This window comes from Eptatretus burgeri, chromosome 13 (assembly GCF_056783735.1).
Source record: "Eptatretus burgeri isolate ZD-2024b chromosome 13, Ebu_testis_v1, whole genome shotgun sequence".
Taxonomy (NCBI): domain Eukaryota; kingdom Metazoa; phylum Chordata; class Myxini; order Myxiniformes; family Myxinidae; genus Eptatretus; species Eptatretus burgeri.
This window is the reverse complement of record NC_140973.1, coordinates 42,063,512-42,079,196: the sequence shown is the minus strand read 5'-3', so window position 1 is coordinate 42,079,196 and position 15,685 is coordinate 42,063,512. Positions and strand designations below refer to the sequence as shown.

General features: G+C 41.4%; 1 long non-coding RNA gene across 1 annotated transcript in view; it reads left to right on the top strand.

Annotated features, from left to right (window-relative positions):
- The window catches only part of LOC147014301 (uncharacterized), a 74,630-nt gene that overhangs the window by 35,829 nt on the left and 23,116 nt on the right, over positions 1 to 15,685 (top strand). The gene's annotated exons all lie outside the window — the stretch shown is intronic.

Here is a 15,685-nt window from a genome sequence, read left to right as displayed (position 1 = left end):
GGTTTGATATCAATCGGACAAGCGGTTCCCAAGTTACGGCCATTTTTCTGCTTTTTCAGTGTTGAAAAGGTGTATATATGGCAGCTGAAGGTGTCGTTCCACCTTCTCACCTTATCATGCCAATTTTTTCCCAAATTATTAATAACCGGACGATCACCAGTCCGATCGGATTTAAACTTGCCAGGAATATTGCCGGGGACCCGCTGATGTGCCTTTTCAAGGTTTTATATCAATTGGACAAGCGGTTCATAAGTTACGGCCATTTATCTGTCGACCAATGACAAGACGCGATGATATGACATCACGAATGACGTCACAATTAATGTTTATTTATTTATTTTTAAATTTTTTAAATAATTTTTTTTGCACGATTGACAGTCCGATCTAATTGAAACTTGCCAGGAATATTGCTGGGGACCCGCGGATGTACCTTTTCGAGGTTTGATATTAATCGGACGAGCGGTTCCCAAGTTACAGCCATTTATCTGTCGACCAATATCTGCGAGAGATATAAGAGGGGGACGGGAGAGGGGGGAAGAGAGTGGGAGCGAGAGAGGGGGGGTGAGAGAGGGGGGCGAGAGAGAGGGGGCAATTCTTCAACACAATTCTTCGTTTGATATGACGTCACAATTGACGCTGGGGACCTGAGTATGTTTCCCCAAGTTATGGCCATTTATGATAAGGTTGGTCCAATCTAATTGAAATAATGCCCCAATCCAGTCGTCGTTTACGCACCTACGGGCCCGTACTAGTTGATAGTAAATCATCAATTAATCTGAAGATGTTTCCACACCTTCACACAGTTGTTAATTCATTCCTGCACATGGTCTGAATCCAATCAGACTTGTATAAGTGTAGAAACAAATTTGCAAAGAAAGGGGCCGGATCTGAACCCATGGGTATCCCCACCGTCTGCTGGAGTATCTTGTTGCCAAATGTAAAGAAACTGTTGTTTAGGAGAAATTGAATACTTTCTTGAAGTTTATTTTTTGAAAAACAACATCAACATTGAGTTTCCTTTGTAGACTTTAATGTGTACTTTATTACCTCCTGCAAATACTTCATGAACCGCCCTGTCCAATGTGGTTACAAGCTCGCCATGTGGAATGTTTGTGTATAATGTAGAAAACGCACAAGTTGATAAACATTTAGCCTTACCCTTGTTATTAATGTTGTGGATACTGTTGATTATAGGTTTGGAATTATCAATTATCCAGAATTTTTAAAACCAGAATAAAACCTTGCCTTTTCATGGGAGTTTTTCCAAGCATTTATAAATTAGCTTCATCACCCTTGTAATACTACCTGGCAATGGTTTCGAACTGCATTCTTTACTTGTGACGCTGAGCCTCATCTTACAAGGGGTTTTGTGCATTTTGGGGATCCACTAAATGAATGGTAATTTATGGTGTTTATCTGGAACTACCATTCTTCTTGCTTTTGAGTAATTTATCTGGTGTTGTATGAAGTCTATTTTATTATCATTACTTATTTTGTAGGTCTTTGAGAGTCCAGTCTGTAATTCGTCCAAATTCATCCAAAAGTGTTTGAATGTAGAATGTTTTTCATACAAATGGAATATTATTATTTGCTTTGTCAATTGGAACAATAACATATTGTGTTTGAAGCTGTATTAAATAATGACTTGTCTCTGGATTGTTTAAAATTACTTTTGGATTATTGATTCAAACTTTTCTTTTCAAATCAACAATTCTCCTTTCAACATGTTTCTCTACCTCCTCCAACCATAAAGCCATTTGTTTGTTTGGTACTTTGTGTTTATCAATTTGTTCTCTCATCCATTCCGTCAGTCCTATCATTGCAAGTTCAATTGCTCTATTCCAGTTAATCCTTTTATTTTCTCTCTAATTTTGTCCTTTTGTAATTAATGCACGTAATTTTCTATCTTTCACTGTTCTGAGATCACCTGTGATAATATGTTTATGATGTGGATCTTTAAATACAAATATTCACAATTACAATGATGTGTGTTGTTTAACCATTCCTCCACATCCATTAATTGCACAGTTTCCTTATAGTTGAAGATTTTTTTTCCCCCTAATTGCATTTCATAAAGTGTACACAAACCTTGGTGGCTCTCCCTCTGTTGTATTGTTTCTGGAAGTTTATCTCACACTTCCTTCTGTTGTAGTATTTTCTCTATATTGATCATTTCCACGTGCTTGGTGTTGGCTTAATGGTTAGGGTGGTGGTTTTGAAATCCTAGGATCCTGAGTTCAAATCCTTCTTGGCTGTTGAATTAATACCAGGTGGGGTTGACTCTGCCTGGTTATCCTTCCAAGGTTGGTAAAATTAGTTCCAGCTTGCTGGTATCCTGTGTTGGAGTGTTGACCTGTCTGGGATTGTGCCCAAATAGCCCAGGAGACTGTTTCGGCAGGACCAATACTCTGCACAGACCATGGTTCCAATGGATGGATGGATCATTTCCACCCCTTTGATGTCAAACATAATTTTGATGATATCATTGTCTTTTCTCTGATTAACTTCTTTACATTCCTCTTTATACATTCTATGGTCAATCATGTCCAGAATTGCTTCCATGTGTTGGAATGGGAGTTCCTCTTGATCATCTTCAATTAATCTGAAAACGATTTGCCAAACCTCTTTCAGTTGCTGTTTTTTAAAAGTATACTATTTGTTGTGGTGTGTCTGTAACTGGACATTTACATCTTTCACTATTGTATATATATGTATGTATATATATATATATATATATATATATATATATATATATATATATATATATATATATATATATATATATATATATATATATATATATATATATATATACTTTCCATCCATTTATCATAGTGCCATGATGAGATTTTTTCCAGGATTCTCGATGGACATCGCATTGACGAAATCAACGGCACTCAAGTTGGTGTTCTCAATGATGTCTCGAAGGATTGTGAGGGGATGACCCATTCTTCAGGGTTCCTCGAGCCTCCTGAGTAGAAATTTATTTGCAGGTTATTCATATCGCATCACATGACCGGCAAGGTGAAAGCAATGTTCCCTCATATTAGCAGAGATGCAGGACAAATAACCATACAGATCCCTGTTCGTGATAAGGTCTTGCCAAGAAACGTTCAGAACTTTCCGAAGCAATCGAGTGTAGGTACCATCCAATGATCTCTCCAATGTTTGGGTCAAGGTCCAGGATTCACACCCATGGAGAAGGATTGACTCAACCGTACTTTTGAAGACTCTTCGTTTTCTCTGTCTGTGACTGGAGATCTCCAAATGGTATGAAGGGCATGAACTGCTGTCCAAGCCTGAGTTTTTTTTTGCATTCTAATTCGTGCTGTGTGTTAATCTAGGAGCTGAGGTATTTAAAGTCATTCACTCTCTCTATCAGACTTCTGGCAACAGGAAGTAGAGCACACTCAGCAGAAGGGTTGATGTGCATATACTTCGTCTTTTCAGCATTAGGTACGAGCCCAATCGACCTCGCAGCAGTTTCAACCTTGTGAAGTAGAAGTTCAGCTTTGCTTAACATGTCTGAGAGGTGCATGATGTCATCAGCAAAGTCAAGGTATGCCTGGTGTTGACTTAATGGTTAGGTTGGCAGGCTTGGGATCCTAAGGTCCTGAGTTCAAATCTAGGTTGGTGGACTTGGGATCCTAAGTTTCTGCGTTCAAATACTGCTCGGATGTTGAATTAATACAAGGTGGGGTTGACTCAACCTTTCATCTTTCTGCGGTAGGCAAAATGAGTACCAGCTTGCTGGGATGATTGAGCCATTTGAGTATCTTGTGTTGGAGTGGTGACCTCTCCAGGATTGTGCCCACCAGCCCACGAGACTGCTTCGGCAGCACCGATGCTCTGTACAGGATATGGTCCCGATGGATGGAAAGTCAAGGTCAGAAATGTGCTGAGCTAGATGTCTGCGACTTCTACACCAGGAGAGAATTCAATCATCCCATTCTGCAATCACAGTTCTCAGGGCATAGTTCAAGGCAATGGTAAACAGGTAAGGAGCAAGTGGGTCACCTTGAAGAACTCCATTGTTGATTTGAAAAGGTGCAATCTCTCCTTCAGGAGTTAATACCACTGCAGAGGTATCTTCATACATAATTTCTATGGCCTTCACAATCGACTCAAGAATGCCATATGCCTGTGGAATTTGAATTTGTGGATTAGGGGTAAAATTGGATGTGTCTTGGTTCGTGTTTTGGCCGGTAAGTAGCAGTCTGGTGTGGCACTGCACTTTGAGTAGAAAGTGTCGGGTGTAGCACCGGCTATCACACGGACCCCCGAGTGCATGCTGTCATTGGTGTACTGCAAGGTGTCGCATCATTGGTGGCAACACGCCGTCCACATGATATCGCAACAGCAGCAGTGACATGCCACCTCATTGGTCGGTGCTGGGGGATGAGCAAAAAACATTTGAAAGTCTTTGTTGTGTGACTGTGGAAGTGTTAAAAGGCCATATACGGACTCGCTTGTTTTCTGTTTGCCTTTGCTCTCTCCGTTTTTGTCGTCCTGTGTCTCCTTTCAATAAACTGCTATTCTGCTTCATCCTCGGGAGAGATTAAAAAAAAAATTGTTAAACATTCATTTTTCGAGACCAGCGGGATTTGGATCCCATCAGTTGGAAAGCCACGCTACCTGCTTGAGCATGATTCCCTTTAATTCGGCATTTCGTGAAACACTTTACTTTGTCGCAGTGTATCCGCATTTTCTCGACCTAACCTAAACTTTCTGGTTACTTGCAGATAATGATGTTTAGCTCCCAGCTTTTAATAGAAAGGGAAAGAGTTTTGGGCCTTTAAGTTCCTTTGGGTGTTGTGGACTGAGCCCCACTTTCATTTTCTCTGATGGAAAAGAAGGAGCTTAAGTGCTTGGAATGTGGGATCAGTGATGATACAAAAATGGCTCTGGTTCTGCTTTCATGTGTTTGTGTTTGTCTGATATTTCTGGACTGTCAGATTGTTTAAGTCAATTTGAGGACGACGGCAGAATCATCGTCGGTGGAGTTATGCTGTATCCTCGTAGGTGACCGTCCCTTTTGTGCACCGAGATTGCCTCGATGGACAACCGGGATGAGCTATGTGGCCGGTTATGGCAGGATTTTGGAACTTCACCAGGGAGCCAGTGATAGCTTCCATCCACCAGTAATCATTGCTTACATATGGGTATGCAGCTTAATGTCCCATCCAAGAAGACAGCACACTTTCGATGTAAAGCACCAGTCTAACAGGCAAGAATCAAATCCAGACGAGACAGTTCAAAGGCAAGTGTTCTACTTCTGTGCCACTGTGTCATATCCGTCAGCTCGACAGACCATTTAAAATGTCATGTGCACCAGGTCTCATGCACCCAACATGTGCACAGACACTCCCCCTCATCTCCGCTCGTCTGCTAATAAAGCCACATAATGGCTTGTGGAGCTTGCTGCAATGTTTCCATACACGAGGCGCAATCTCATGGCACCGTGTAATGATCACAATCCCCTTCCAACTGCATCCTCTCACCCAAGTTCGCAGTTCACACGAAACCCGGAGACCCTCTACTGCCACAACTGTGGAGCATATAACGAGCATCGCTCGGACGCCTTATCGCGGCATGTTCAGCCCGCAGCAGCGAACCTCCTCTCCACGGCTCATTCCTAACTCCTGTCGCTGTCTTTTGCAGCATCTTTTTATCAGTCGCACACACGTGGCCTCTCCAGAACCCGCGTCTTGCACGAACGCGTGTAGGAAAAGCACTTCGTGCGTAATTCAGGCAAGTGGGCGAAACGGCTGCGAAGCGAGGTTCGAGTACGAATGTGATAACGCGTGCTGAGCTTGTACCAAGCTCATGGAAGTGAAAAACATCTCTTGTTTATTTATTTTTTTATTTTTTTTTTTATCTTTCTTTCTTTTATCGCCCTCTAACATTGAATCTGAATCTCCATGTGTTGTTTGCCACACACGTCGTACGTGCACAAACACCTTGCTCTTCATATTTCACAATGCTCTTCACATTGGGGATACCAGGGGATACCTTCACATTGGGGATACAGGGTACCTGCAGCATGATGGGAAACGATGATTTAAGTGAAACAAAATAGCAACTTGGAAAACTCAAGCCTTGCATTCAGTTTATCATGGTTTCCAGAGGGAGGCATTAAGTGTTCAGTTTTGGTCGGTTTCGTGTCCGTGGTGTCCCGCTATTCTTTGAAGCAATCATTTTGCCGTTATTTAATGTTTCTATAACTTAATTGTTTAATTTCTCACTTTTCAATCATTTCATTTTTTCCCCACAATTTTCCATTATTTTTTTATTTTTATTTTTTTCCCCACAATATTCAAGTTATTTAATCTTTCTCAATTTTTATTAATTTAATTTTTTAAAAACAAAAATTTAATGTAATTTTTTTTTTCGATTTTCAAATTTTAAAAATATGTTCAATGTTTTTTTTTTTTTCAATTTTCAATTTTTTTCATTTCCAATTACCTATTTTCCCCCAAATTTGCAATTATTTAAATATTTTTTAAATTTTCATTTGTTTTTAACTGCAAAAAAAATTGTTTTCATGATGAGAAAGAATTTCAAGTGCTACTAATTGGGTAAATTACGAGTTGGCCATTCCTGGAACCATCAGCAATCTCCGATCGCAGTCGTATTATTTTATTCAGTCTCTCAGGCATGTGGAGGACTTGTAACACAAATCACACACACACATGCAGACAGTTACATGAGACAACCGCAGACTTGACCTTCACACAAACAGCCACTGAGATTGGGAGAAGTGACATCACTTCCTAGAACACTCTGGGTACCAGCAACATCATCAATATGACATCACTTTTCACTCCACACTCAACGGGGCAATCAAGGAGGAATTTCCTCCTCCCTGTGGATGCCAACCTATGGGGGTTTTTTTTCTGTTCTCGATATCCTTTCGAGTTTAGATGCTATTATCAAGCAAGGGAGCAGTATGTTCCATTTTTATAGTCTTTGGTATGACTCATTCAGGGCTGTGCAATATTTTCCCGATGAGGCTGAATCTCACCCACTTTATTCGCAACTATTGCACCATAAATTAACACTTTAAAATTCCTTTCTGTGATTTGTAGTAATATTTTTCTTTTATTTGACACTCGAGGACAATGCCGGGTGCCTCCTCCCACCCTTTCCGCTCCCTCATCCCACCTCACTCCCCCTCCCTCATTTTTAGATTTGGTGGAGCACATATGCTCTTATTTTCCATATGCGCTTATACGTATTCAAAAAGCCATGATATGTGCTTATAATATAATGATAAATGTTCTTCAGATTGGCTGCATCGATGTCAATTTTAGCATCATTGCAATATTTAATTGCCTGTATCTCAGAAACGAATACTAAATACATTTTCAGTCCTCGAGCACATATCTGTTGAAACTCCGGGACAAGTTTGGTTTCCATGTCTCGATGAAAGGCCCATCTTCTGCTCCCTTTCTTCTTCAAACCTTTCTCACTCGAAACAATTATTTCCTCATTCTTTACCATTCACATCAAAGTCCTCATGTTAAGTTCGACCCTTTACCAGTTTACCATGAAGAAATGGCTGAAAAACACCCTTTTAAGATCATTGATGAGCAACGTTGTTTGAACGTACGACTCTTGTAAGTACCAGTACCAGACGTGAAAGAAAGTCGGACTTAAAGTTTACGTCCAAATAAAACATGAAACATTGTCATGTTTGATTTGATAATATTTTCAGTTCTCAAATCCTTACGATGATGTTTTTATTTTTATATGCGCTTATTTTTAATGGAGAAATCAGATAGGGAGGCATGTGGGCGCGCTTATTTTCCATATGCGATGATATTCGAGCATACGCTTATTATCCAGATTCTACTGTATGTTAAATGTTGTCGCTTGGAGTGATGGTGTCAGTGGAGGTGGGGGCAATGATTTGGAGTTCTTAAGGGGTTCCAGTAATGGAGGGGTTCCATCAAGCAAGCGTTCCATCTTCTCCGTGATGCCTTTCTTTGCGAACGACTCACTTTCGTTGCAGTTAATGGTGTAACACTCCAAGCACCTGCTTTGATTTAATAAGCAGTGCACGAATCGCTTGAAAAGTGGATTCGGTAAGTATGAGCGCTCGGCCAGTTTCCACTGCTCGTTCACCTTTCTCATATCGCTCGACCACTTTTAATTTCACCTTTAACAAAAATAGCTTTCCTTTGTTTCTTACTTTTGATTTCACCCTTACCACTCATGGTGTCGAAGGATACATAAGATACTGTATTACACAATAGGTTTAGCCAATAATTTCGACATAAATTTGATGCACGCACACACAAAGATGGCTAACGAAGAACCCTCAGGTTGCCGCGTGTTTGGTATTAGTCCGCACACGTCCAGCATCCCATGACCTATCTCAAGAATAGTTCAGTCGGCGTAGAATAGCGGACAGATGATTTGCCCACAGCCGCGTAACAATGAAGATTTATGTGGTGTATGAAAAATGGTTGTTTCTTCATCAACCGCTTAATTATGAAATTGCGTAAAACGAAATCGCGTTATGCGAGGAATTACTGCACTTCTACTATTACACTCTGTGCCATAAAAAGAATCGAACATGTGATTGTGGTTGATACGATTTATTTATGTGACATCATTGAACACGGATGAGATACAAACCTCAGACAGAGATAAATGCCAAATAATTACATGTCCATTTCTTTGTGACATAATCACATCGTGCTGCGTTGTGGAAAATGTTTTCACGTTGGGATCCAACCTGGAGGCAACGATCTCATTTTGTCCACATCCAGTAGCAATTGTTGCTTCGAGGCCCAGGGAGTGTTTGCAGTACTCCGTGTGGGCAGTTTGAAATTGGTCTTGCGGATCTATCTGCTTTGAGCAAGGAGTGATTATCCTGGGACGTCCATTTCTTGGCATATCTATAGTTGATCCAGTGGCTTAATACGTCTTCTGAGATCATAAACAGTTCCTCTCCTCATGTTAAAAAAACCTTGTAACATCATGTATGGAAGACTCTGCTCGAAGGTGTCCAGTGATGTAATTCCTATCATTTTCTCACAGACGTGGCATTGTAATAGATTGTTAAATAATGTAATGGATGAGTTTTTTATTTTTTTGGATGATCCACACCCTGGTGTCTTGGATGAACTTTCAAATTTGCTCAGAATGCCTTGTGTCACCTCTAAAAACCTAAAGGGTGCATGAGTTGCATCTGCTCAACGATTGTTACCTCCACCACTGAAGGTGGGCAGAGGTTATGTGTTTACCCCTGTTTGTCTATCTGTCTGATTGTTTGTCTGTGAGTACGATATCTCGAAAAGATATGGACAAAATTTAGTGGACAGGTTGGGTGTGTGTCAAGGATGAATTGCTTGCATTTTGGTGAAGATCTGGATCAGCATCCGGAAACTACAATTTTTAAGTGATTCTTCACTATTGAGAGATAGGGCCAAAAACGATATATAGCACGATATCTCAAACAGTTATGGACAGATTTGGACTAAACTTGGTGGATGGCTTGGATAGGTCACAAGAACAAGCTGATTCGATGTTGGTTGATGTACGGATCCAAATCCAGCCGATCAGTGGGATACTAAACGTAAACCATTCAGTTGTTCTCATCCTGTTGGCATTTTGAAGAAATCGGGTTTTGTTTATTTTCTATTTTTTTGTGGGGATCTAAAACACTTCCCTCAACCCACAAAGGAATGGGGCCAAGGGTCATTTAGTATTCCCTTTCACATCGCTACATAGGTTGAGGCACTGTAGAGTAATTTGAAAATTTAAATCCAACTTGTTTGTCAAATTTTTTTAAACTTTTTTTTTTTTTTTTGGCTTAAACACTCCTTGATGAACCTCTGAAAGTTTGACGAAGATCCGTTTGGCCATCTCTGAGAAAAATGGTGACACACATAGAGACAGGCATACAGACAAACATCTATCTTAAAGTATAGATTGTAGCAGAAGTCTTCTTCCTTTTCTTTTCAACACTTTGTTCAAGATAACTGAGAAGGCAACGGAAAAGTACACCCTGTAAAGTGTAAAGGTTATGAGATTACTCCTGTCCCAATGTTCATTGTAAATACAATGCTACGAGTATGTTGTATGATCAGTTCATTTTAATGAGAAATTCAAATTGATTTTTAAATCCACACTACAATTTGATTTTTGCGTTGACCCTTTTTGGGATTAATCCCAATAGCAAGAGAAGTTCATTCAGTATCTCATGGATGACCGAGTTAGATCCATGTTCCACGGCATGCTACCTACCTACACAAACACATACGAGTACGAGAGAATGACAGTGATAGGACTGGGTTAATAGCTTCTCAGAGAGTATGGCATAATGGACGGTGTGCCTGCCACGCGCTCCTTGAGTCAATCCCTCACGCCTCCTGACAGAGCAAAGTGGTGAGACGCTCTAATATAAGGCCAAAGCATCCACGAACCGACGCGCGCACATCTCGAACCTCGTCTTGTGACGTGACAACCATTCATTTACTCTCTTGTCACTGTCTCCATTATTGTCAACCGTCTCTGCAATCATAACTTGATTTCTCAACTCACCCATCCCCTTCCATTTCCCAATCGTCTTCTTTCAACTTTGTACCCTCATCAAGTTGCTGCCTTCATTTGCTAAATTTTCAGCAAAAGTCTTGAGACCTGAACCATACAGTGCCGAGCACAGTTATGGGCTAAATGTGACTGCACATTGTACGTTGATAGCATGTTTTAATATTCTCATTTTCCCTTTTCATTGCGTGCCCTAAGTGGCCACAATTTCCGTGTGCACTGAGAGCAAGGCTCCTTTGCGACAATTAAAAATTGAGAGAAAGAGGAAGAAGGAAGTATTAGTAGCTTTGAAGATGAGTGGGAAGCGAAATAAAGTTGATGGCGATGGGACCAAGAGTGGATAGGTGGGTACCGAGAATAATTGGATAGGTATTGGGATAGAGATGTACAGTACATTGACATTAGCAGGATTTGTTGGTAGCTTTGGTATTGATGGGTGATTGTGTACATGTGTAGGGATTATGATGTCGGTATGCCTGGTGTTGACTTCATGGTTAGGGTGGTGGGTTTGGGATCCTAGGATCCTGAGTTCAAATCCTGATTGGCTGTTGAATTAATACCAGGTGGGATTGATTCTGCCTGTCATCCTTCTGAGGTCGGCAAAATGAGTGACAGCTTGCTGGTATCCTGGGTTGGAGTGGTGACCCACCCAGGATTGTACCCAATAGCTCAGGAGCCTGCTTAGGCAGCACCTACGCTCTGTGCAGAGTCTGGTCCCAGTGGATGGATGATGTCTGTGAGAGGTTTTTATTAAATGGTGAATTTGCTGTCGGTGTTTGTTCATTCCTTTTCCTATAATTATCATCATGCCCCCTCACCCTATAAAATAAAACGACAAAAATATATGTTATGAAGATGTTTACACCCTTGTGATATCCCTTTGCCTGCCTCATAGTCCCCCAGTCCCCCTTCCCAAACCCTCACTCCATCCATCTATCCGTTGGGACCATACTCTGTACAGAACATTGGTGCTGCTGAAGCAGTCTCCTGGGCTATTGAGCACAATCCTGGACGAATTGTGTACACCTCTATCCTCTATCCCAATACCTATCCAATAGCTCAATCATCCCAGTGAGCTGGTACTCAACTTGCCGACCCCCAAAGGATCACAGGTTGAGTCAACCCCACCTGGTATTAATTTAACAGCAGAGCAAGATTTGAACTCGGCACCCTAGAATCCCAAGCCTGCCACCCAAACCATTAAGGGAGGGAGAAGGAGTCGTAATTTCTCCTGCACTTGCATCCAGAATAAATATATTTTGACCAGATGTTTGGGTTTGGGTTTGGAGATTTAATTACCTCAGCCACCGAAAGTGGATGGACGTTTTCATACATGCATGTCTGTCTGTCTGTCTGTCTGTCTGTCTGTCTGCCTGACTGTGAGCAGGATAGCTCAAAAAGTTTTGGACAGATTCGGACGAAATTTTGTGGACAGGTTGGGTGTGTGTCATGGACCAACTGATTAGATTTTGGTGAACATCCAGATCCAGATTCAAGAATTTTTAAAGTCATTCTTCACTATTCACTATGATAATGCCAAACACGATATATAGCATGATATCTTAAAAAAAGTTATGAACGGATTCGGATGAAAGTAAGTGAACAGTTTGTATTTGTGACAAGGAAGAATGGATTCAGTTTTGGTGAAAATCCGGATACGAGATTTTGTTGAGTGAAATTTTTTTTATCATTGAGAGATTAGATTGTGGCAAAAACGATATTTCACATGATACCGGATTTCAAAAAGTTGTGGACGTATTATGACAAAACTATGTGGATGATTTGGGTAGATGACAAGAACAAGCCGATTCGATTTTGGTTCAGGTTCGAATCCAGATCTGGCCTACAGTGGGCTTCAAAACGTTAACCGTTAACTGTTCAACCTGGGAGAGGTATGTGCTCGACCGAGTGCCGTTCCAGTTGTATATGTTAGCATGTCTGGGCTTTTGACGTCGTACATTGCTTGAACCCATGAAGGCATTGAATCGATGATATCCTGTCCAACAGCCTGAACCAGAATTTGCCAAATGTGAAGTAGATTTTATTTCATCTTTTGCGTATTACTTCGCAAAGGTCGGCATTTCCATAGCTCCATGTTTCCCGGCATGTTTGATGGCGTTCATGTCTGTAGTGTGCAGGGTTAGGTAGTCATCTGTAGCGTACTCCATCTCTTCCAGGCAGAGATGGTTTTGGACATATAATATAATTTGTGGCACCATCCCCCTGCATTAAATATTCCATATGGCAAAATCCTTTGCTGGTATCCAAGAAACCCTCTTACCACCATACCTTGGTAGTATACAAGAAAATGGTTGGCAGTGAACATTATTTTACAACGAACTCAAAGATTGGCAGAATAGCCGAGAGTTATGTACACTCACTTCTCAACCTTCCAGCCTGGGTTCAAATCTCGACCCAACTATTACCTGTCACCCCGCAGGTGTTTCTCATGCAGTACGATTCGTCAATGTATGTGCCGACCTTCTGAATGACCTTAAGCTAGAAGACCCGTCTACCAGTACTCGTCGTTTCTGTACATTAAAGATCTCACAGTGTCTTTTACAAAGAACTGGTGAGTTACCATCCTGAACAATTTACAAATTCCTCCCAGTCAAACGTCAGGCCTGACCAGCCGGTGCATGAAAAGCTTGGGCCAAAAACTTTCCCCGACTCTCACAACCACGGTGGGAATAGTTGGTGCCATTTTTGAAGTTGTAGTAGTAGTTGGAGTACAAAGTGCCTCCAATGTACCCCTGAAAACTTGAGGGTCTTAGCTGCCCAAGAGATAGACACGACCAGAAAACTGAAGACTTTTCGTATAGCAATGGAGGAAAGAGAAGAACCACAGTGATGGCAACACTATCGCATCAGATTTAAATGGAGGTTTTCTAGCACTGCGAGAGCAATTTGCTGGTGCATTTTGAAGAAGCAAATTAAAACAGAACGATTATAGTCCAACAAGCACCAGGAATTTAACACGATTGGCAGAGAACAGCCCAATTAATATTGTACATTTTGTCATTTTTAATAACGAAGTAGAAGAGTTGGAAGCTTTATTATCTGGGGGAAAAGGAAAAGAGGCTTTGTAGATAATATTGTGCAATTTTAAGCTGTTAATGAGTTGAACAAATTCTAATCCTCAATTGCTCAGAGAGAATGTAAATGAACAAACATGCGTGAAGATTGGAGTGAAGTATCAATTCAAGTCCTCTTTATAATTTTACAAAAAAAAAAAAAAAGACAGATTCTCGTTTTCTCGCGAACAAATCTGAAATCAAGTCTCGTTTATTGGATCGCAATTCAAGCTCCGGACGAAAATATTTCAAACCCTCAATTGATGTGATGAAGCTGCAACATCAGGTTATCCTTGCTTCTCACGGCGGTTAGCACACTTCGATCAACATTACAGTCTTGATTCCAGCTCCAAATAGTCAGAACAGACTATCAACGTGACCTTGAACACCCTCAAAAGTTGGAACCTCCAACGAACTCCACATTTCCCCCGACATCTTGGTCTCAGCCTCGTTTGTAGCAGCGTCGCAGTTACATCGGTGTTCTCGCGTTGCATCTGTCACCTGAAACGAACGGCAACACTCTTGCACATCTCCTCTTTAGAATTTCGTGATGAGATCATTTTATTGGTGAAGAATAATAGTCTAGCCTCTAGAGCTATGAAAGCAAAGTATCTTCTTGGATACACCTGCAAAGGTGTTTTACATCAAAGGTTCTACTGAACCCGTTCGTCTATGATACATCTTGATGGATGGAATTCGATCAGGAGATCATCAGGAATTTGTTCCATCCTGGGGAATTTCGGCTCCACATGAAATTTGAACCCCTTTTGGAGAACGTGAACATTTCTCCCCAAAATAAAGCATGAACAGCAGAATCACCACGAAGGAGCAACGCAGCATCCAGACGTCCCGCCGGCTCCATTAGTGTGGTCCAAGGGAAAGCAATTTAAACATTTTGCGATTTGTCTAAACACTTCTCGCTCTGCCCAGGGTGTGAATATAACTCGTGAAAGCTTGCAAACGAACGATAATTATAGATGCGTGTAATTACACATTAAAACCTCTCAAAAATTCACTTGCACAAAATTGGTGTTTTTAGTCGCAAAGAAATGGCAGCACAATAATGATTGCAAAAGACAGCAATGTAAATCGCAGCGACACAAATTATGAGCATACACAATGAGTATTAAAGAAAATTGATCACATACATTATTTTCACAAGTATCTGGTGTGGCTCTGCTGTGGGTTAGAGGTCAAGATTTAGATAAGGCTTGAACCGAGCTGCTTGTGTTCACATATACAGGATTCTTAAAACTTTTTGAATGCGTTTGAAGTCCATGTGGTTCGGGTAAAACGGCCTCAGTGCTGAAGCGGGAAGAATGCGTTGTCCAATGTAGGGAGAGGATTCCTTTGGGGTAAGGTTCCATTCTGTTCCCCTCGGATCGAGGATGAACTAGGCAAGGCCAGGCAATGGTATAAGGGTGATGCATCATGTTTCCCTCCCATCCAGAGAGAGAGAGAGAGAGGAATCCTTCCAACTGTGTATCAGCTCACGAGAGCTGGACCCTGGACCATTCCGAGTCCATGATTGGTGGAATTTCCAGGTTCGTGATTGGTCCGCACCACCTTGGGGAAAAGACCATATAAAGGATGTGCTGCCATCTATGCCCCCAACAGGATTGTGATTCGTCCACTTTGCCTCCAGGGTGAGAGACTATGGTCTTTACGGCGTCTCTCAGCACATGGAGACGATTGGTCCGGTGCCTTCAGTCAGTGGGGAGAGGGGACCTGGCCATAAATGTACATGATCTCCCCTCGCACTCACTTTTGCCTGGGGATGATAGACCTTGCGCTGTTCCTCTTTCCTGTGCTTCTTGCTCTTGCAGCTCTCAGCTCTGGAGCGATTATTCCACTCCTTCTTTGAGTACTCCAGCAACCTGTGGATACTCCAACTGGTGCCTTTTCCATCTCTCTTGCCAAGTTTTTGTGTGCGTGATTATTGTGTACGTGGTGTCACAGTTGATTCGTTATCCCACGCACGTAGCGCAAAGGGGGGTTGAGGAATTGGTTAATTCTGTAAGTCTGAGAGATGTCGGTCTGAGATCAAGGAA